Genomic DNA, 23,554 nt, shown 5'->3' with positions numbered 1-23,554 from the left:
AGTGCCAGTTGGTAGGGGTCAAATTTCTCAAAAAGCCATCCGGGATAAATTTGTCAACACAAAATGGGGTCCTTTAGTCCTGGATCATCCACCCAAGACTAAAGGCCACCAATCGGGACTAAAACATTTTGAAAAAAATAAAAACAGCCCCACGCCTGCCGGCGGGCTGCCCACGCCGCCCGCGCCGCCAGCCCGGTCGCCGCTCAGCTGTGTGCCACCCGCGCCTGCCGGCCTGATCTCCGCCCCGCGGCCGCCCTCTACTCCGCCCAGCGGCGCCCTTTGCTCCACCCCTCTGCGCCGCCCTTCTGCTCTACCCGTCGGCGCCCTTTGCTATGCCCCTCTGCGCCGCCTTCGCCCGTCTGCACCGCTGCCCGCTCCACTCCGCATGCGCCCTCCACTTCGCTCGTGCCGCCCCTCTGTGCTGCCCGCCCATGCCCCGCTGCCGCTCCTCATAGCCAGTGTGGGGCGAGCAGAGGGGGAAGGGGAGGGAAGCAGAGGGGGAGGGGGTGGCCACTCGCGCTGTAGGGAGAGGAGGAGGGGAGGAGGAAGGAGAGGAGGAGGAAGAAGACTTGCATGTGCGCTAAGGACTTTTACGCACGTGGAAAGAAGCATGTGGAGAAGATAAGGATGCCAGTACTGCGCGTCGTGTGTTTTTATCTTGATTGGTGTTTCCAACCGGGATAAAAGCCTCCCTTTTATACCGGTTGGAAATACCAACTCGGACTAAATCTTTTATCCTGGTTGGAATTACCAGCCGGGACAAAGGGGGGGGCTTTTATCCTGTTTGGAATTACTAACCGGGATAAAGGGGGGGCATCGCTGCCAGATCTGTTCAACCGGGATAAAAGTCCCTCCCGTCGGTGTATTTTCGGTCCCTCATTTTGACCTGAGACTAAAGACCCTTTTGTTACGGGTCCAATATTAACCTGGACAAAAGGGGTTAGATGGAAGGTCAGTTCTCTACTAATGATAGTGTATATGCGATCATGTATGCAAGTAGATGCACGATTTACTATTTGTTGGACCAAAGTGAAACAACCATTCAACTTTGAGTATGATGAGCGCAAATTACTTTTGGTATTATACACTTTGAGTAAAAACAAAATTGGATGTTAGAAACTAAAATAAATTTATCTGATGAAACTGATTGTTATATGTTGATTATATTGATGACTATTCAAGAAATGAATGGCCTTATTTCGTGAAGTATAAACTAGAAGTTATTTTACCATTTAAATAGTAAAAGGCTATGGCTGAAAAAAATTCAAAAGGAAAGTTAAGTAGGCTCGCACCAATAATAACAAAGAATTATATTCTAACAAATTTAATACATATTGTGAGTCTCAAGGTATTGTTGGTCACTATACCGTACCATTACTTATACATCCAAACATAATGGTATAAATGAGCGTATGGACATGACTATCATGTCCAATGCCCATTGTATGTTGTTAGAGCATGTCCACATAGTGTGGGTGATATGACCCTCGAGTGCCATTTGGATGGGCTTGGTCGTCATCCAAAGTGGGTGCCACAGCCCATGCGGGAGGCATCCGGGGAGACGTACGGATCAAGATGAAGGATCGACAAGGAGATATAGTTAGAGATACGTTTGTTCAAATATGTAAAGAGATAACTTATACCAAAAGATAGTAGATTTTCCTGTAATCGACTAGGATTAGATCGAATCGGATCTATAACCCTGCCCCCAAACTATATAAGACGGGCAGGAACCCCCCTCAAAAATCCAAGCCATAATCAATACGTTATACGCTAAGAATACAAATCCTGAGCATGGGATGTAGTGTATTACACCAATCTGGTGGCCCGAACCTGGTAAAGTCCCATGTGTTATTGTGTTTATCCATCTAGCTCTAAGTAGGGAGATCCCCTCCATACAATCTACTACCTTGGTAGCCCTATGGTGGACTGTTGAAGTTTCCCCCCGACAGTTGACACGCCAGGTAGGGGTTCGCTGTGTCATTGGGCGAGCTTGAAGGATGCCATCAAGATTCCAAGGAGTTGCATGATCTTTGTCATCATGGGAGCGGCAATTCCCTTCTAGTGGCATGACGCCACCTCCACCGAACAACGACCGTGTAGCTGATCCTTCAGTCCCTCTTGTGGGCTAGCTTCTAAGGTAGAGTTTGGTTTTGGGATGATGTGGGTTGGGTTGGAGCTGACCCACTTTTGTGGGTTGGAGCCGACCCATCTCGTGTTTGGATGAGTGGGTTGGAGCCGACCTAGTTATTGTTTGGTTGAAGAGGTTGAGAGGGTTGGGATGGATGTTCTTTTAACACCGTTAGTTGTGGGCCCCACCTATCAGCTGTGACGCCTACCTATCAGCCTCTTTTTATTTTTTTTACTCCCATTCATCTTCTTCCTCTGCCTGGCTGAGGCCCCGCGCCGCCGGCCTAAGGCTCTCCTGCCGCTAGCCCAAGTTACACCTGTCGCGCTCGACCCGAGCTTCCCCAGCCACGCCGGCCCCAGCTCCCCCACCGCCAACCAGAGCTCCCCACGTCGTGCCAGCCCGAGCTCCCCCTGCACGTGCCGGCCTGAGCTCTCCCCCGTCGACTGCTTGAGCCCCCTCCCCGTGTCGTCTTGAGCCCCCCCCACCCCCCCTCCCGCCGACCTGACCTCCCTCGCCGCGCTGTCCCAACTTCCCCCTCCCCACGCCAGCCCGAGCTCCCCCGTCGTGCTAGCCCGAGCTCGCCCCCGCCGGCCACCTGAGCCCCCTCCCTGCACCGGCTTGAGCCTTGCTGCCGCTGGCCAGAGCTCCTGCGCCACACCCGAGGGAGGTGGCGCCCGAGGGTGAGACGGAGCCGAGGGAGGCGCGCAGGCAAGCGCAAGACGGAGGCCTCCGTCTGGGTCCGAGGGATCCCACCGATTTTGAGGGATGAGTTGAACCCGGATCTTTGAAAAATATTCCTCTAGTGGGTTGGACCCAACCCCCAACGTCACCAACAAAACATGGGTCGAAGTGGGTCCAACCCAACCCACTTTGACCCCAAAACTAAACACTACCTAATAGGGGAGGTGCCTTGCATCATCCCCGGTCCGGTGATCGAGACGGTCAAATCCTCCGATTAAGCCTTTACCCTGGTTGCGGGAGACATGGATCTATCTAACACATCTAAAATTCATCTAATGTCGAGACCCTAGCTAGCTAAGTAATCCTTGGAGGGCCTCTTAAGAGTAGGAACCCACGAGTTCCAGTTGGGGACCTACTTCACCATTCATCATGGGTGGACAGGGCTACCACACTCCTCTCCGCCGATGATATGGTTCTGTTATGGATCGGATCATGACCCAACTAGTCGAGTGTGTAACCCTCTGCGAATCAACTTTCAGGGGGACGCCGACTGGTTTGAACCCTCACATCTGCATCTCTTACGGGCTAAGGAACGCCACCACCACTAACTAGGAGGGCGACAAGGAAAGCAATGGCAAGATCGAACTTCTTCGACTCTGTCAATGACCAGTCGGATGAGGATGAGCTGTGGGTCGTAGCTGTCATCAACAGCCACCCGCCTATGGAGATTCCCTGTTTCCAAACTTGGAGGAGGACGCGGAGACGGAATCTGCATTGGATCCAAAACCCTCGATGGAGGACCCAGCTTGGACGGAAACCTCCACAGAATCCACCGACAGCTCCGAGAGCCACTCTCCGCCTGGCTTCGTGTACGCCTTCACACCGACAGCTATCTCTGACGATGAAGGAATGGTTGAGGGAGAAACAGAGTAGGCTAAGACCCAGCGCATTTAGTAGAATGCCAACCGAGCTGTGAGGTGACAATAGATCTTTGCCGCCAATGTAGCTGCCAACCAAGATCAAGGTGGATCCGACAGGGAGAGAGGAAGGAGGCCGCATAGAAGCAAGCGATGCACCCTCCGTCTTTGGAACCTGGAACATGAGTTCACCATGGATTAGGATAGTCACAAGGAGAACCTGGTCACCGCCAATGAGGACCTCACCACTCTCCTCCCAACACCGTGGTGTTAGTTTGGGTATGGGCGATGGTCCAAACTGCGTCAACCATGATAAACCATAAAGACCCATCTCCGCCCGTCCAGCAAAAGCAGACCACGACTTCCAAGTCATGGCATGCCAGCTCGCAACGTGACAAGGATCTCTGCAGCTGGATCAACCATGGCCATGGTGCAAGGAACACGATAAACCATTGCGTCTCTAGCCGAGAGGAGGAGATCCGGTAATGGCAGGAATATGACCATGAACATGGAACTCTCCATCGTGGCCAGTGCTCAGAAAAGGCACCCGAACAAGAGGAGGAAAGCAGCTACGATGAATCTGACTACTCAGACTACTCGGACTCCACTTGCAATGACTACAGCTGTGGGGAGAGACCAGTCGGTCACCCCCGCAGAGGTCGAGGGAGGGCCCCATACTACGATGGCTTCATCTCCCTCACCACCCAGCTACACCAGGTCATGTGGCCTCACAGTTTAAAACTTTTCAACATCGAAAAATACGATGAGAAGTCAGATCCCGCCAAATGGCTACAGATACTTTCTGCTGTCGAAGCCGCTGGAGGCGACACCGACGTGATAGCTAACTACTTACCCATCATGCTCACCAAAGACAGCCACAACTGGCTAGCAGGACTACCGCATGACACCATCAACAACTTGGAGTAGTTCTGCTAGTTGTTCACCAGCAACTACATCGGCAACTAGGAGCAGCTCTGCTAGTTGTTCACCCGCAACTACATCGGCAACTGGCTCCTAGGCTAGATCTAGCAACACAAGAAGGAGACCCTTCGAGGCTGTATCTGCCACTTCTCCAAAAAGAGGAACTCAGTCCCTTTCGTTGAGGATCATGACTTAATGAGCACCTTCCAGAACGGGCTTGCCAATGGCGCGCTAATCAACAAGTGGACCTGGAAGCCATTGAAGAACGTCAACTAGATGTTTGCCATCGCCAACAGCTAGGCTGACAGAGAAGAAGCTGAGAAGGAGCAGATAGGTGAATTCAAGGCTCGGTGGGAAGAGGAGAACTGTCCTACCCAAGGCACCATGAAGAAGAAAGCCACCACGAACATTTTGAAACCTCCGGTAGGGGAGAGCAGTGTGGGTAGAAGCGGAAGACAGCTGGGATTGTCGCCGCCGTGGAGCAGGTGCACGGACACATTTGTTCGGAGGAATTCCAGAAGATGTTGGACATGCAATGCCCGTACCACAAGAACCAGAAGAACTCAGCCCGACAGTTCTTAGGCCTCAAGAAGGCCTTCTTTGGAAAGGGGTTTGGGAAGCTGCCTCGCCGAGACGACAAGGACAAGGAGCCTCACAAGGATCACCCTGCTGACAAGGATTTCCAAGCTGTAGACAGGATGGTCCACATTATCTATGGAGGGCCTGACGAGTTCAAGTCCAAGACGAAACAAAAGTTGACCCATCGTCAAGTCGCCGACGCGACAGAGTGAGCCACTCTAGAATACCTACGATGGTCTGAGGTTCCCATCACCTTCAGCAGAGCTGACCACCTGGGCTTGGTTGTGAAACTAGGAAGATATCCCCTGGTGATCAACCTGACTACCCACAATGTGAGCCTTTCCAAGGTCCTTGTTGACGACAACAGTGGACTAAGCATCCTCTTTGCCAACACCCTCAAGGAGATTGGTCTCTGCATGATGGATGATGGATCTAAATCTGATGCAGATGCTCTTCTCTGGCATCATCCTGGGTGACCCAGTGGTTCCCCTCAGATAGATCATGCTACCTGTAACTTTTGGTATGGAGGCAAACTACCACAACTAGTACCTCCGCTTCATCGTGGCAGATTTCAACACTACCTACCACGGCATTCTTGGCAGGCTGAACCTGGCAAAGTTCATGGCTGTCCCACACTATATCTATATGATCATGAAGATGCCCACACCTAATGGGGTCATCACGGTCATAGGCAACGTGCGGACTACTTACGACTGCGAGGAGGAAAACATCCAACTCGTTGCTACTCTGGACCTCTCCATGCACGTGGAGGAAGTTCTCACTTCATCCAAGCAGGTTACGTTGGAGGAGCTGGAGATCCAGACCAACAAGTCGGCAACTAAAGCTATCAAGGCAAAGCTGCATGAGACGGAGAAGGTGTCGCTTGGCCTCCAAAACCCGTCCAAGACGGCGACCATAAGGGCCAACATGGACCCTAAATAGGAAAGTGCGCTCATTGAGTTCCTCCAGGAACACTGGGATATCTTTGCATGGAAACCAGTAGGTATGCTAGTGTTCCAACGAAATTTGCCAAGAACTCCTTCAAGGTCGACGACAAGACCAAGCCGATCAATCAGAAACTTCGGCGTTTCGTGCAGGACCGCAAGGAGGCAATTAGGGTAGGGCTTACAAAGCTATTTGCGGCCGGTTTATCAAAGAGGTGTATCACCCCGACTGGTTAGCTAATCCAGTTCTAGTAAAGAAAAATAATAAGGAATGAAGAATGTGCATTGATTACACTTATCTCAACAAGCAGTACCCTAAGGACCCCTTCACCCTCCCGCAGATAGACTAAGTCCTAGATTCCATGACAGGATGTGTCGTACTCTGTTTTCTTCATTGCTACTTGGGCTATCATCGATCATCTTGAAGGAAGAGGACTAGATAAAGGCATCGTTCATTACACCCTTCAGCGCGTACTTCTACACGATGATGTCGTTCGGCCTCAAGAACAATGGAGAAACCTACCAGCGAGCGATCCAAGCATGCCTAGGTCCACAGATCATGAAGAACGTTGAGGCCTACATGGACGACGTGGTCATTAAGACTAGGGACCACAACTCACGAATAAGCAACCTAACTGAGATGTTCAAGAACCTCAAAAGGTTCCGATGGTAGCTGAACTTGGAAATGTGCATCTTCAGCGTGCCTTCAGGAAAATTACTCGGCTTCATCGTCAGCCACCGCAACATCAAAGAGAATCCTGAGAAGGTCAACACGATCACTCAATAGTTGCCTCCCACCTGCTAGAAGGACGTGCAGAAGGTTGTTGGGTGGATGGCTGCGCTCAGTCAGTTAATGTCTAAGCTCGGCAGCCGCGGGCCGCCGTTCTTTTAGCTCCTGAAGCACCAAGATAATTTCACTTGAGAATAGCAAGCGAGGATGACATTCGAAGAGCTCAAGGCTTATGTACAAAAGCATGCATCCTCACGGTGCCGATAGACAAAGAAACTCTCTACATCTACATCTCTAGTACTACCCATGTAGTTAGCACAGTACTAGTGGCCTATGGTGTTCAAAGATCGGTGTACTTCATCAGCAAAGTGTTGACGGAGTCTAAGGTCCATTACAACCAGGTGCAAAAGTTGCTATATGCACTCCTGATCATCGCAAGAAAGCTGAAGCACTACTTCGAGGCTCACAAGATCATTGTAGTGTCCGACTACCGCATAGGTGACATCCTGCACAACAAAGATGCCATGGGGTGTATCGTGAAGTGGTCCATAGAGCTAGTTGCGCACAACATCATCTTCGTCTCGCAGACCTCCATCAAGTCACAGATCCTCTCCAATTTCATGGTAGAGCAGACGGAGATCCAGATGCCTGCCCCAATGGAAGAGCTGGAGTACTGGGATTTTGTTCATCTCCCCTAAAGGGGACATGCTCAAATATGTTCTACAGATAATGTTCCCAGTCTCGAACAATGAGGCAGAGTACGAGGTGACTCTTCACAGGCTACGCATCACGATATCACTCAGGATAAAGCACCTCCTCGTTAAGGGAGATTCGGCGCCGGTTGTCAACCAGGTAACAAGGACTGGTCCAGGACCAACGAGAAGATGGATACCTATTGCGCAAAGATAAGAAAGCTGGAAGGAAAGTTCTACTGATTGGAATTCCACCACATCATCCGTAATAAGAATATGGCCACCGACGCCCTGGCCAAGATGGGATAAACTCGGTCAAAGGTGCCACCCAGGGTGTTCGTCCAAGACCTCATAAAGTGTTCGATAAAGACTCCCTTGGAAGAAGGAGGGCCCGTTGCGACAGCGTCGGCTCCCCCGCAAGAAGGCTCCAGCGACATCCTAATGGTCAAGTCTGACCTCGACTGGATAATCGAGATCAAGCACTACATCAAGCAAGGAGTGCTTCCGCAGCCCGAGTCCAATCCGGGCTAGGAAATGTGAGCAATTCATGAGAGGATCACTCGACGGAGCAAGAACTATGTCCTCATCAGGGACAACCTCTACCGAAGAGGTGCAGGCTCATGCATTCTTCACAAAGTGCATCTCTTAGGAGGAGGGGCAAAAGTTGCTTTAAGAAATCCACGTAGGCATCTGTGGAAACTAGCTGGCGCTAGGACTATAGAAGGCAAGGCTGTCAGGTTGGGGTTCTATTAGCCCATGGCAGTGGCAGACGCTGAAAATCTGGTCCGGCGATGTGAGGGCTGCCAATTCTTCACCAAGTAGATCCACGTGCCAGCTCAAGAGCTGGGACAATCCCCATGTCATGGCCTTTTGTGTGCTACAAACTCGACATGATCGGCCCTTTAAAAAGGCATCTAAAGGATACACCCATACCCTGGTGGCCATCGACAAGTTCACCAAATTGATAGAGGTGAATCTTATAAAATGCTAATGGCCGCCAAAACAGCCTAGTTCATAGCGGAAATCATCTCACAGGTTCAGGGTCCCTAACCGAATCATAACTGACCTAGGGACCAACTTCACCGGCTGGGAATTCCAAAACTTCTGCGATGACAGGAACATCAAAGTCTACCATGCTTCCATTGCCCACCCTAGAGCAAATGGTCAAGTCGAGCATGCCAATGGAGTAGTGCTGCAAGCCCTAGAGTCCAGAATATTCAAGTGGCTAGGGAAGTATACAACCAGATGGCTACAGAAGCTGCCCGCAGTAATCTGGGGGCCGCATACGCAGCCTATTAGAGCCATAGGACTGTTGGAGGTATGCGCTAGAGGAATTCAAAGAGATGATGATATTCCATTTGTATCCATGATTTGAATATTGTGTTCATTGAATATCCTTTAAAGGCTACTTGAATTGATTTGCAATTATGTGAATTGTATGTGAAACTCTTTACTTGTATGGTTATTCTAAAGTTGTCCCTAGTCGGAGTTCATGTGAGGACACACATGAATATTAGGCTAGCACATGTATTAGTTGATGACTATGTTTCACAAGTCATGGACATGGAGATGTTGAACTAATAATGTGGACACATGTGGAGACATGTGCTAGGACTGACCCAACACGAGAAGTAGTTCTCTCTTTAAACAACATATACGCTTTGTTCTTAGACCTGAGATTGTTGCATGTATTCAAGATGTGGATCGACTTACTTAGGGGCTATCAAACGCTACGCCGTAACAGGGTAGTTATAAAGGTAGCTTTCGGGTTTGTCAAGAAGCATGCTATGAGACATGGTCAATCAAGATGGGATTTGCCCCTCTCTGATTGAGAGTGATATCTCTGGGCCCCTCGAGTGATCGGATCCAAAAATGCATGGCCATGCTACGTACGGTTAACAGTTAACCTACAAAGGGATTACGAATCACAGGATCGAGAAAGAGCGGTCGGCTTGAAGCTAGACCAAATATCGTGAGGCAAAGGGAATATCATGTATATAATGTTGTGATGGTTCGTCTGATATGATCTTCGTGTGCGTATAGGAGTTGGCACGTCTTGCTAGAGGCCGCTACCGACTATTGGGCCGAGTAGGAGTACTCGGGCCATGTCTATACGTATCCGAACCCATAGGGTCGCACACTTAAGGGGCTGGAAGCCCAATTCGGATGTGATCCGAGTTGGATTAGGTTTAGAAGTACTAATGGGCCTCGGACTCAGAGGCCCGTTAGGAACCTCTATACATAGAGGGGTGGGGGCGCCCTAGGGTTCACACCTTTTGGCGAAACACACCTGCCGCGCCTCGCACGCCCTCGCCTATTGCAACTCGCGAATCTAGCAATCCGGCTTGCGACGGTTCCTCCTTGCACGTGTGGATACCTTGGAGGTGTTGCACCTGCAGCACTTGGACGAGCCGCCGACGAGCCACGACGAGCCACCGACGAGCCACGACGAGCCGACGACGAGCCGCGGCACGAGGGAGATCTTGCTGCACGTGGACGAGCTGCTGAGGAGCTGCTGGACATCGACGTGATCGACTACGTATGACTACGTTGATCCACTTCGCTGCATCGACGTGAATCTACATCTTCCGCACCAATAGTGCATCGAGTGGTAATCCCGTGATCCTTATACGGCAGTTTTCCTGGTTTACGCGGTAGAAAATTTTTGTTCTGTGCTAGTGTAGCCTACCTCGTATCCCAACAAGGACATACCCCATTCTTCCTGGTGTATGGGTCAGATGTGGTCCTTCTGACTGACCTCATGTTCAACATGCCACAAGTGGAGGTGTATAAGGATGAAGAAGCTGAGAAGGCACGCATTAAAGACATTGACAACATTGAGGAAGCATGGGTAGCGGCTTGCATTTAGGCTACAAGTTATTCCCAGAGCCTACAGTGCTACCATGATAGGAACATCGAGGCTAGAGGGTTCTGTGTCAAGGAGCTTGTCCTCTAGCACATTCAGAACAAGAAGGACATGCACAAGCTAGAAGCCCCATGGGAGGGGCCATTCATCATCAAGGAAGTCACTTGGCCGGGCTCCTACCGATTGATAAGAGAGCATGGCACAGATGCCCAAAAATCGTGGAACATCGAGCATCTACGATGCTTCTTCCCATAATAAAGCTATGTACCCTTTGTTCTTGCTTCTAGCAGATAATGAATAAAGTTCATCTAGTTTGGCAATCAATATTTCTAATCCCAAAAACCACTCCAATTTTCGATTCCTTTGCCAAACCTGAATCTTGGGAACTGCACAACAGTTTTTATGATTTATTTTTTCTACAAAGCTCATCTCTCTCCGACACCAAAACTCATAAAGTACCAAAGTAGCACACACCTTAAATTGCGGGACCTAGCTATCCTTGTGACGCCAAGGTACTACGAGTGAATGAGAGTACACCCTCTGCGCTAGGAAACTGAGGCTAGCGGGACTATGGATCCCCGTAACAGGTCAACTACTAGGGAAATTGAAGTTAAAGGAAACAGGGGACCAAAGCATACTTACAGCACAAGTTTTTACTCACACATTCCCAAGTCAAAAGTTATAAGTTCATCACCTAAGCACTAGACTATTTTTCTATTTGTCTGCAGGTGCCGCTTCTTCTTCTTCAGGCACGACGTCGTTGGCAAGAGCGATGGCCACCGGCTCCGCCTCATGCAACAGTTCTTCAATCCACCTCGTGGTGGTGCCCATGGCAAACCTTGCCACCAGCGGCTCCAAGCTTGTCCGAGGAAATAGCAACTTGAGCACCGCCAGCACAAGGCCGGTGCTCGCGACGCTGATCATCTGGAGGTAAGACTGAAATCGCAAGGGGGCAATCTGGAGGCGTAACAGCATGCTGGGTTTCCTGCGGGGACTGCCACCAAGTGGCTATGAGGTAGTCTCTTGCTCCGGGAGCAGATCGAGGATGTCCATGAGTGGCATAGTTGCCACCTCGAGATTGTTAGCCTCTCCTGCTCCCAATGATGACGTGCCTCAAATCTGCAAATTACGCGTGTATGATCCCGTGATATTCTGTGTAGCATTACACATGCAAGAATTAAACCTACAACACTCACAACAGGGAATTCTGCAAGGTAAATACCTACCAGATCCTTCTTGGCCTTGGCCTCATTCAGCTAAGCCTACTTGAAAAGCCACCAAGGTCCTGAACCTTCCACTGGAGCTCCTCCAACTCTTAGTGGGCCTACATCTGCTACTCGTCCCGAGCTGCAGAAAGAGAAAGTGGTGTCAAAACAAAGGATAGTGCATAAGCAACTAGAAGTAACTCAAAAACCCATCTTTTGGGCTGGCACAGAGGGACTCAGTGTGGCGGAACTCCTCAGATTAACTTAGCTAAAGCATGGTCAAGTCGCCTAACGCGCGATTCACATGCTTTAATCAAGTTAACTCGATGAGCCGTCGGATTTCATCCGATGAAACCACTTAGAAAGGATCGAGTTAGCATAGCTCACACGAAGGTGAGTGGTTCCATAGAATACAACAGATCATCCAAATTAACCCAATTCAACAATTTATTCCAACACTGGTTCGAAAATCAGAGTTTTACAAGTTCAAGAGCAGCGGAAAAAGGTAAATATAGCGGAAGCTAGCACCAAGGTCTGATGTCCCTGATGAGGCCGATCAGGACATCAGTGATCCCTTTCCTCACCGTCTAAGGAGGCATCCCACTTGACCGTCCACCTAGGAGGAAGCTGGGGCGGCCAAGTGCCAACAGCAGCAAACTTAGAAGCTTCAACTTCACCTGAAAAGAGATGCCACAAGCAAGGCTGAGCTGCTAAGCTCAACAAGACTTAACCGACTAGTGGGGAAACTACACCACCAACATCTAGACATGCAAGGCTCTTTGGCTGAGGGGTTTGTTTTGCCAAAAGTGACTACAGTGGGTCCTTACTTTCAATATTTTAGCTCAGATTCTTAGTTCATTAACCAGCCTATATTGGCAACTTATGCTAAACAAACATAGTTTCCAACAACAATGTATAGAACAAGTATCGAGTTCATATCATAATCATGTTCCATCTTTACTCAGTGTAGCATAGCGATCAAGCAGTCTCAAGCTGTGAGAGGCAGACGAATCGATTCGAGTTTCTTAACCATGCATGGTGAACCTAATCTCACGACATCCGCGCACCACAAAGGGTCGCTTCCTGTGTCGGCCGTCCCCATCAATTCCCAGGCACATGTCAGGTCCAAACTTCCCTTGGCATGCAATGCTCCACAGTCTTGACCTCTTGTCGTACTGTGGCCGCACTTGCACCCACATGATGCACCATGGGAACCTCGTTCCCGGGACAGCAGGGGTATAAGCCACGCCCTAGTTCAATCAGGTACTAGGCTTCCCCATCCCATACTAGGTATGAGATTAGTACTTTCAAACACTTGATCACGAACACCAACACTTTCCGACCTTAAGCAACTTCATATAGACAGACGGGGCGATCCACCGACCACCAAAAAAGGTCACCAGGCCCTGCCCCGTCCACCGTCCTTATAGTTGTAACCAGAAGGAGAACAACCAACTCCTATAACTCGTGAGTGATAGGAAATCACTCGACTTTTACCGAGTCCTATTAAGCAATGCAACTACTCGGACTTATCAAACTAGTGTTCAGATCAAGGGAACTAAGTCATGCATCTATGGTTTCAAACAACTCATGTAACGTAAATGCACATACAAACGAAGGAAGGCATGTGCAAGTTTAAAAAATTGGGGTCATGCTCCGATGCTTGCCTTCGAGCGGAGCGGAGGCAAACTGATCCATTGCGGGTTCTGCTTCAGCTCCTACGGTCGGCGGCTCAGCTACTGCTTCGTCTTCTGGCACTGGATGCAGCTCGTAGGTGCCGTCGGCGAGATTTAATTCTACACGAATGCAAATGCAGGGGTTAACACTTAGACGGTTATTTCAACAACACTTGCAAGCTTTAGCCCAGAAACATGTAGCAAAGCTACAAGAAAAAGGTGTGAAAGTTCAAGCTTCAGTTGATGGAGAACAAGACAAAAGGGTCGGGTTGTGCGAAACTTCTGATTTGACCCTCAGACCTAAGGAATAACTGTACCGGGGTCCTCAGACTTAACACAGAGAAGTCCCCAAAAGTTTACACAGATACCCTCGGGTCAAAGAAAAAGATACAGCCGAGCCCTCGGGCGAGGCGGACAAGGGTTGGCAAAACAGACAGGGTCGGGCGAGACGGAATAAGGGGTCAGGCAAAACAGACAGGGTCTGGCGAGATGGAAAAAGGGGGTCGGGCAAAATAGACAAGGTCGGGCGAGACGGAAAAAGGGGTCGGGCGAACCGGAAAGGGTCAGGCGAACCGGAAAGGGGTCAGCAGCTTACCTTTAGGCCTACTGGTGAAGTCTTGGGGTTGGGAAAGAACAGCCTCAAGCGAAGCGATCAAAGGTGTTAAGGCTTGGGCGGCGGCGAGGTCCGGCGGTGCTCCGGTGGCGGCGGTGCTTCTTGTTGACACAAGTAAGCTCTAGCACCGTGTAGAGGAAACAAGCGGCTGGTGGGTTGGGAAAAGGCGGAAGTTGAGTGGAGAGGGGAGTTCCTCAAGAGCTTAGGTGGCAGCGCTTGAGCACGAAACATAGGAAGATGCGGGAAGCAACGATGGCAAAGGGAACTCCGGTAGGTGCTCCGGTACTCCCTTTTATAGCTGAGCGGAAGAGAGGGAGTCCGGGCAGCGCGAGGATCAAGTCGAACAGGATGGAGTGCTCTGCCGTGGCTGCGATTGGGCGGCGCCTCCATTGGTCGGTGAAGCAGAGCTTTGGGAATAGGGTCTTCGGTCATTGGGCACTGAAGACAGAGCTTATGCAGGTGCGGTTTTGCCGGAGAGAAGGATTAGTGTGGGCGGGCACGGGTCTGGTCGCATCAAGCGGCAGATTGGGGGCGGCGACTCGGCTAGCGTGTGGCAGGAAGGAAGGAAGGGGCACTGCAAGCGAGAGCGCTGCAGGCGAGGTGATAGGGCGAGCGGTGACGCTAGCAAGCGCAGAACAGCGGCTTTGCCGGGGCATGCTACTGGTGAGGCAGGAAAAGGAGTTGTTACTGCTGGATCCATGGTTGGTGAAGGCGGCATCGTCGTGGGGCGCGTTCGTGGGCAGCGCAACTGAGGGGGCGGTGGAAAAGTCAGGAGGCATCGGGGCGCGCGGCCGGGGATCCGGGTGAGATGATGAGCGCGGGAGGCGAGGCGGTCTGGTGTGGCAGCGGCCAATCTCTGGTCGCAGTGGCGACAGGGCGCCTGGTGCGGTCGGCGAGGTTGCGGGCGAGATGAGGTGAGGCAGAGAGTCTGCAGGGCGCTTCTGCGCGCGACTGGGAAGGAGGTGCGCTGATCCGTCTGGTCGTGGCCGGCAACTGGGCGAGGCGAGGCTCGTCGGGGAGGTTAAGCCACGCGGCGAAGAAGCTCTGAAGCGAGGCGCATGCTGGCTCTAGCGCGTTTGACTCGAGAGATCTGGGGGATCTGGTTGTGGGTCCATCTTCCAGTCTCTGGCTCTCCTACAGCTCCAAAGTTTGGAGGAACACTGACTTTCGGGATTTAGAGAGAATCGGCGGTTTGGCTGGGTTGCAGGGTCAGGCTGAGAACCGGTCTTTTGGTGATAAAGCTCAAGAAAAGCTGAGTCAACTGGATTAGGGACTTGTCTTAAGGTTAACTCGGCTGATGAACCTGAGTCGTTACAGCCTACCCCCTTAAAAAGTATCTTGTCCCGAGATTCAGGTGTAAGGACAACCAGTGGGGGTACAGTTCTTACCTCCTTGGCTGAAAAGAAAGCCTCTGAAGTGCTTGTTTAGATACTGCTCTGTTTCCTATGTTGCTTCATCCTCCGTGTGGTTACTCCATAGGATCTTGTACATTTTCACCACTTGTCGTCGGGTGCGCCTCTCCTTATGGTCGAGAACTTTGGCCGGGTACTCAGCATAGGTCAGGTCAGACTCGATTTGAAGTTGCTCCTGTTCCAAGATCTCAGTTGGGACTTGGACACATTTCTTTAGTTGGGAGACATGGAAAACATCATGAATGGCCGAGAACTGCTCGGGTAGTTGGATCCGGTAAGCAACGGGTCCGCAAATTTCCACAATCTCATAAGGGCCAATGTAATGGGAAGCCAATTTTCCTTTTACTCCAAACCGTTGCACTCCTTTGGTCGGGGAGACTCGAAGATAAATGTGATCACCAATGTCAAACTGCAGGGGTCTCCTCCTCTTGTCGGAGTAACTCTTCTGTCGATATTGGGCTAGCTTGAGATTTGCTTCAATTATCTTAACTTGCTCTTCGGCTTCTACTACTAGATCAGGGCCATAGGTTTGTCTTTCTCCAGCTTGTGACCAATTCAAAGGTGTCTGCCACCTCCGACCATATAAGGCTTCAAACGGTGCCATCTTCAAACTGGTCTGGTAGATATTGTTATAAGAGAACTCTACCAATGGTAAGCACTTATCCCAATTCTTGACATAGTGGATGACACAAGCTCGTAGCATGTCTTCAAGGATCTGATTTATTCTTTTGGTCTGACCATCGGTTTGGGGATGATAGGTCGAGCTACGAATGAGCTTGGTGCCAATAGATGCTTGTAGCTGTTCCCAAAAACGTGCTACAAACTGAACACCTCAATCAGATAAGATCATCCTTGGCACACCGTGCAGAGAAACAATGCGGTCAAGATACAACTCTGCATATTTCTTGGCCGGGTAGGTGGTGTGAACAGGAAGAAAGTGGGCAGACTTGGTAAGGTAGTCCACGATAACCCAAATGAAGTCATGTCGCTGAGATGTAGGGGGCAGTCCAACAATGAAATCCATGCTGATGTCTTCCCATTTCCAGGATGGGATAGGTAGCGGTTGCAAGGTACCTGCTACCTTCAAATGACTGTCCTTGACACATTGGCAGGTGTCACATTCTGAGACATAGCGTGCAATTTCTGGCTTCATTCCACTCCACCAAAAAGTTTGACGGAGATCATGATACATCTTATTGCTACCAGGATGGATTGAGAACTTGGAGAGATGAGCTTCATCTAGGAGTTGCTTCTTAAGAGTGGGGTCGGATGGGACAACAAGTCGGTTCCCATAGTACACTCTCCCATTCTCATCCTGTCGGAAATGCTTATACCCTTCATCCTTCCATGAAATCTTCCTCTTAATTTGCTCTATTTCCTCGTCCTCCAACTGTGCTGACCCAATTCGGTCCTCCAAAGCAGACTCAAGGGAAATATGACCAAGGGTCCCATGGGAAACAATTTCCAAACTATGTTTTCCCATCTGTGAAGTTGGTCGCCGACAAGCAATTGCAATGGGTCTTGCGGCTAAGAGTGTCTGCTACTACGTTGGCCTTGCCGGGGTGATAATGTACTTCCAAATCATAATCCTTAATCAGCTCTAACCATCTTCTTTGTCACATGTTGAGGTCGGCCTGAGTGAAGATGTACTTGAGGCTCTTGTAATCAGTGTAGATGTTGCAGTCAGTGCCCATTAGATAGTGTCTCCATATTTTTAGGGTGTGAATCACTGCTGCTAACTGAAGATCATGGGTTGGGTAGTTTAGCTCATGAGGTCACAACACCCGTGAGGCATAGGCAATGACTCGGTTGTCTTGCATAAGAACACACCCAAGTCCAGTGCCAGAGGCGTCACAGTATACGTCAAACGGCCTCGAAGGGTCAGGTTGAGCTAAAACTGGGGCAGAAGTCAACAATTGTTTCAAGGTATGGAAGGCTTCTTCACATTTGTTGCTCCACACAAATTGGACTTCCTTCTTCAGTAGCTCAGTCATCAGCTTAGCTATCTTGGAGAAATTCGGGATGAAACGCCGATAATAGCCCGCTAGACCAAGGAAACTTCAAATCTGGTGAACAGAAGTGGGTGGCTTCCAGTCCATGACCTCCTGTACCTTGTTGGGGTCCACTGCTATGTCGTTCCGAGAGATGGTGTGTCCCAAGAACTTGATACTCTCTAATCAGAATTCACACACTTGGAGAACTTGGCATAAAGCTGATGATCCCTCAACTGTTGAAGAACCACATGAAGATGATCGGCATGTTCTTGTTCGTTCTTCGAGTACACTAGGATATCATCAATGAACACCACGACGAACTTGTCCAGCTCGGGCATGAACACCGAATTCATGAGATACATGAAGTAAGCGGGTGCATTGATGAGTCCAAAAGACATAACCAGGTACTCGTAGAGTCCATATCTTGTGGAGAAGGCAGTTTTGGGGATGTCACAGCGTCGGATCTTGATTTGGTGATAACCAGAACGAAGATCAATCTTGGAGAACACTCTAGCTCCAGCTAACTGCTCAAACAGAACACCAATGCGGGGAAGGGAATACTTGTTCTTGATAGTCACCGCATTGAGGGGTCGGTAGTCCACACACATGCGTAGACTCACATCCTTCTTCTTCACAAATAGGGCTGGGCAACCCCAAGGTGAAGTGCTGGGTTGGATAAAGCCTTTCTCCAACAACTCATGTAGCTGGGTTTTTAACTCAGCCAACTCGGCAGGTGGCATCCGATACGGTCTTTTGGAGATAAGGGCTGTGCCGGGGATCAACTCTATGGAAAACTCCACATCTCTATCGGGCAGCATGCCTGGCAAAACATCGGGAAACACGTCGGGGTACTCACAGACTACAGGGATGTCCTCCAGTCGGGTCTCAACTGCGGGATACGCACAAGAATTCACATCTTCTCGGTGAGGCAATTGGACAACAGAGGGGCCTTGGTGGGGTGAGTTGACATGGATAGCTCGGGCTGGGATATCTAGCACAACCTGGTGCCTAGTCATCCAATCCATTCCTAGGATGACATCAATCCCCTCTAGATTGAGGATAACAAGATTCTCCTTAGAAAGGGTTCGGCCTAGCTGGATAGGCACATTGACACTCATCCTATCAGATGTGATTACCCCACCCGGGGTGGATATCCTGAAAGACCCTCTTGTTTGGCATTCCTTTAACCCATATTTGTCACTAGTCTTTCTTCCAATAAAACTATGTGAGGCTCCTAAGTCAAACAAAATCAAAGCTGAACGACTGTGGATAAGAAAGGTACCCGTCATTATCGATGCACCTTCAGGAAGCTCTGCTGTGTTGGTGAAGTTCAGCCGACCTTGGCGAACTTGCATCTTGGGCTTCTTCCCTTTATTGAGCATCGCATTGCTCTGCCCTGGGCGCTGATTCTGATTTCTAGGGCAGTCCTTGGCGAAATGCCCCACATTGCCACAGGTGAAGCAGCGGTTACCATTTGTAGGGCGCGGTGGTGGCAGTAGGGTCGGCCACGGTGCCTGAGGTTGAAATCCCAGAAAACGAAGTGCTGCCGCTGGTGGGGGTCAGGCAAGCCATCTTCCCGACTGCTGGGGTTGGCTAGGCGCCTGTGGGGGAACCATTCTGAATCGCTGTCAGGTAGGCTGGGCGTCGGCATTAGAGCCTTCCTCTTCCTCTTGGCTGCCAGAGCCTTCATGCAGTCCTCTTGTGAGATGTCCAAGTTGACCAACTTGTTGTACGTATTCACCCTTATCGGGTTCAATCTTTCCCTTAGCTCCAGTCTTAGCCCTCTGTGGAACCTGTCCTGCTTCTTCTCATCTGTGTCCGCATGGTATCCAGCATATCGGCACAGATCATTGAAAGCCTGCGCATAGTGCAGGACATCACGACTTCCCTGGGTAAGGGCTAGGAACTCATTGAGTTTACGCTCCAGGAGACCTTTAGGGATATGATCGCCCCTGAACGCCATCTTAAACTCTTCCCAGCTGACGACGTGGTTAGCTGGCTACATAGCGTGGTAGTGATCCCACCAAAGGAGGGCAGAACCATGCAGTTGCTGCGCGGTGAACCGAGCCTTGTTCTCCTTCGGGCAATGGGCAGTGAGGAGGGAGAACTTGGATTCAATGGCACGAATCCAGGCATCGGCGTCGAGCAGGTCTTGTGTCTTCCAGAACAAAGGGGGTTGCGTCCCCAAGAAATCCTCATAGCGAGCAACATGAGGTTGCTGCTGAGCCCTTCCCCCATGGGGCTGCTGCTGTTGTCCTTGGGCAATATGCCTTAGCAGCTCAGTTTGAGCAGCCAAGATCGCCTGCAGCGAAGGTGGGGGTGGGGGCGGGGGAAGATCCTGCCTCTGCTCACTGCCACTGGGAACAGAGCCGGAACGGGTGCGGTGCGCCATCTGCAAGAGTCAGCGTTCCATTAGTTACATAATCCTAGAAGTATTCCAATCATGCGGCAACTTATGTGTTGAATCCTTAAGGAGACTCTTGCCGATAGTGCACACAACAACATATCTTTTATTAAGGAGGTGCACATCTCTTTTTGCCATCTTAGTTAGTAACTAGCTCGTTTCTGTACTGTCGTTTTACTCTTGCTAACCGAATGGAAAGGTATTCTGATCCATGCTCAGTAGGGTCCACAAGATCCATGTTCCCATCGGCTGGTCCGCACACACCCTCGGGCGAGTCAAAACCTTATCCCGGGGGTCCCGCTATGTCCGACCTTTAGTGCCCGGGTCGGGCGAAACGAAGCCTTGCAACAAGGGGTCGGGCAAGGCGGAGACCTGCTGCGAGGGGTCGGGCGCATCCGACCTCGTGACCCTGGGTCGGCCAAGTTTTGGACAGACCCAAAAGAGCGGAAACTTTGCGTGCGGCTACAGCACAAGCTTCACACACAACTTGGCATCCAAGGCGTGTCCCAAAGGGTCAAAAGTTGAGTCAAGAGGGAGGGGAAAATAGGAACTGATTTCACCAAGATCATTTCATTGCTGGTCTCTTAATACAGAAGGAGTACTCAACTCAAGGCTAACCCATTACATCACTTTCCAAAATTATAGGTTGCCGAGGAGTACAACAAAAGACCAACTTCTACAGCCTTCAACCTAAAAGTCATCCAGGTTGCCTACTGAGGAAACACTATGCGTTGGAGAAGGGGCATCGCCATCTTCAATATCCATACTGGAGACTCCCACTACCTCCTCGGGGTCTTCCTCCTCCTCTGGGGCCATTTGCTCATCCAGCTGCATTTCCAAGGCATGGATGGCATCGAGCTCAGCATGGTGCTCGGCCAAGTGTGCATTTGCGACCGCGAGCTCCATCTCAACCTCCAATTTCTCTTCAGCAAGTTGAGTCATGTCATGCTCCATGTCCGTCACTTCCTCCTCTAGCTCTGTAATCCTGGTCTGCATGTTAGATACCTGTATGCCCCTTTGGATAAGCTGATATGACTGTTCCACCAAGTCTCTCTTGGCGGTGTTGAAATGCTCCTGGTGTCTACGGTGATCCGTGCCAAGACAGCCATAGCCCATCCTTGAAGTTCAACCAGTCGGTACAAAGCTGACATGCACCTTGTCGTGGTGGAAACGGTGACCAGTGAGTGTGAGGCTACCAACACTTCCATGTTATTCACTCGGTCAAGCCAAGCTGGGTCCATCCGATCCCTGGCAGGGAACAAACCGATTGGGTCCAAAAGGACCTCAAACGGGTGTAGCCAGCAAAACTGGGTGAGAGCTTGCAAGGCAGCTGACTCCCAGGTGTCCTCAAGGGTGTGACCGTAGGTCGAGACCTCGAGCTGGGGCCACTCGGGCTGTACAGAGGGTGGAGGTACAACCACTTGCACGTTGCAACGCTGCACTCCGTGCTCTGGTACTCACGTCCCGCGTAAAGAGGCGGTGATTGGTACCCAAACCACCTCAAGGTATCCCACAAAATAGTAGGAAAGCCCTCGAAGTGTATGCACGTGGAGTGGGAAGTGCCATCAGTGCCGCAAAACACATGTCCGGGAGTAGCCATCTGGAACCAAGGACTGAAACAAGCGTGAGATAGAAACCTCCAAGAGAATAGATCGGGCAGGGTAAGGTACTCGGATTTCTGACCAGAGCACAAGCTGAGAAGGTAGCTAGAAATCCTTAAAGTGAAGAAGAGCTTTAAACCAGGGCAAGGTTGTTTTAGGGATGCGGTTTTACAGATTTTTGTTCATGATGCATGCACGACCTACATCATCCTCTCAACCAAAACAACTGCCAAAAGCCTTGGCCTTACGTAGTTAGTGCCAGTGGCAAGGCAACAAGTACGTCGCTCCCTATAATAGCTAGTCGGTTTCTAGCAGCGTTTCCCTAAGTGAACGCGGTTAGTGTACCTGCAAAAAACACAACCACATGAACCTTTCGTGCCAGCACTCACGAAAGTGTCACCAAGCATTACCGTTCACTATAGAAATGGTACCCATGCGTTCAACGCTGCATGGATAGCACGACAACCGTGGAAATAGGTCCCCTTTGAATAGAACCATATAACCCTTCGCATACTCGAGATGCGGAATCTGCGCACGTATAATAGACATGGGCGAACAACCATGATGATAGGATCGTTGGAATCGATCCATACCACCCTTTGCATGAGTTAACATACGGAACCTGCGCACGTATGATAAACGTGGGCGAAACAACTGCGATGATAGGGTCCTTTGAATAGAACTCCCTATCAACCCTCGCATACTCGTGATGCGGAACTCAGCACACGTATGATACACGTGGCGAAGTGCTGGAGGTTAGCAAAATAACCAATAAGTAGTAGCCACCTAAAAATAACCCCAAAATCCCCTAGGGCCTCTCGTACTAAGGTCATCCTTAACGGTCGTACGAGATTTTTCAACACATTTCTTGCAAATTTTATTTAAAAAGAAAGTGTTTAGGACCTATTGTGTTCTCTGTCCTGCTAAACCAGCTTTGGTACCAGCTGTGGTGGAACTCCTCGGATTAACTTAGCTAAAGCACGGTCAAGTCGCCTAACGCGCGATTCACATGCTTTAATCAAGTTAACTCGACGAGCCGTCGGATTTCATCCGATGAAACCACTTAGACAGGACCGAGTTAGCATAGCTCACACAAAGGTGAGTGGTTCCAGAGAATACAACAGATCATCCAAATTAACCCAGCTCAACAATTTATTCCAACACTGGTTCGAAAATCAGAGTTTTACAAGTTCAAGAGCAGCGGAAAAAGGAAAATATAGAGGAAGCTAGCGCTGGGGATGGATGTCCCTGATGAGGCTGATCAGGACATCAGTGATCCCTTTCCTCACGGTCCGAGGAGGGATTCCACTCGACCGTCCACCCAGGAGGAAGCTGAGGTGGCCAAGTGCCAACAGCAGCAAACTCAGAAGCTTCAACTTCACGTGAAAAGAGATGCCACAAGCAAGGCTGAGCTGCTAAGCTCAACAAGACTTAACCGACTAGTGGGGAAACTACTCCACCAACCTCTAGACATGCAAGGCTCTTTGGTTGAGGGGTTTGTTTAGCCAAAAGCGACTACAGTGGGTCCTTACTTTCAATATTTTAGCTCAGATTCTAAGTTCATTAACTAGTCTATATTGGCAACCTATGCTAAACAAACATATTTTCCAACAACAATGTATAGAACAAGCATCGAGTTCATATCATCATCATGTTCCATCTTTACTCAGTGTAGCATAGCGATCAAGCAGCCTCAAACTGTGAGAGGCAGACGAATCGATTCGAGTTTCTTAACCATGCATGGTGAACCCAATCTCACGACATCCGCGCACTACAAAGGGTCGCTTCTTGTGTCGACCGTCCCCATCAATTCCCAGGCACATGTTAGGTCCAAACTTCCCTTGGCATGCAATGCTCCACAGTCCTGACCTCTTGTCGTACTGTGGCCGCACTTGCACCCACATGATGCACCATGGGAACCTCGTTCCCGGGACAGCAGGGGTATAAGCCACGACCTAGTTCAATCAGGTACTAGGCTTTCCCATCCCATACGAGGTATGAGATTAGTACTTTCAAACACTTGATCACGAACATCAATACTTTCCGACCTCAAGCAACTTCATATAGACAATCGGGGCGATCCACCGATCACCAAAAGAGTTCACCAAGCCCTGCCCCGTCCACCGTCCTTATAGTTGTAACCAGAAGGAGAACAACCAACTCCTATAACTCGCGAGTGACAGGAAAT

The sequence above is a fragment of the Setaria italica genome, chromosome IX (genome assembly GCF_000263155.2).
Source record: "Setaria italica strain Yugu1 chromosome IX, Setaria_italica_v2.0, whole genome shotgun sequence".
Classification (NCBI taxonomy): domain Eukaryota; kingdom Viridiplantae; phylum Streptophyta; class Magnoliopsida; order Poales; family Poaceae; genus Setaria; species Setaria italica.
The sequence above is the reverse complement of the archived record's forward strand: the minus strand, read 5'-3'. Positions refer to the sequence as shown.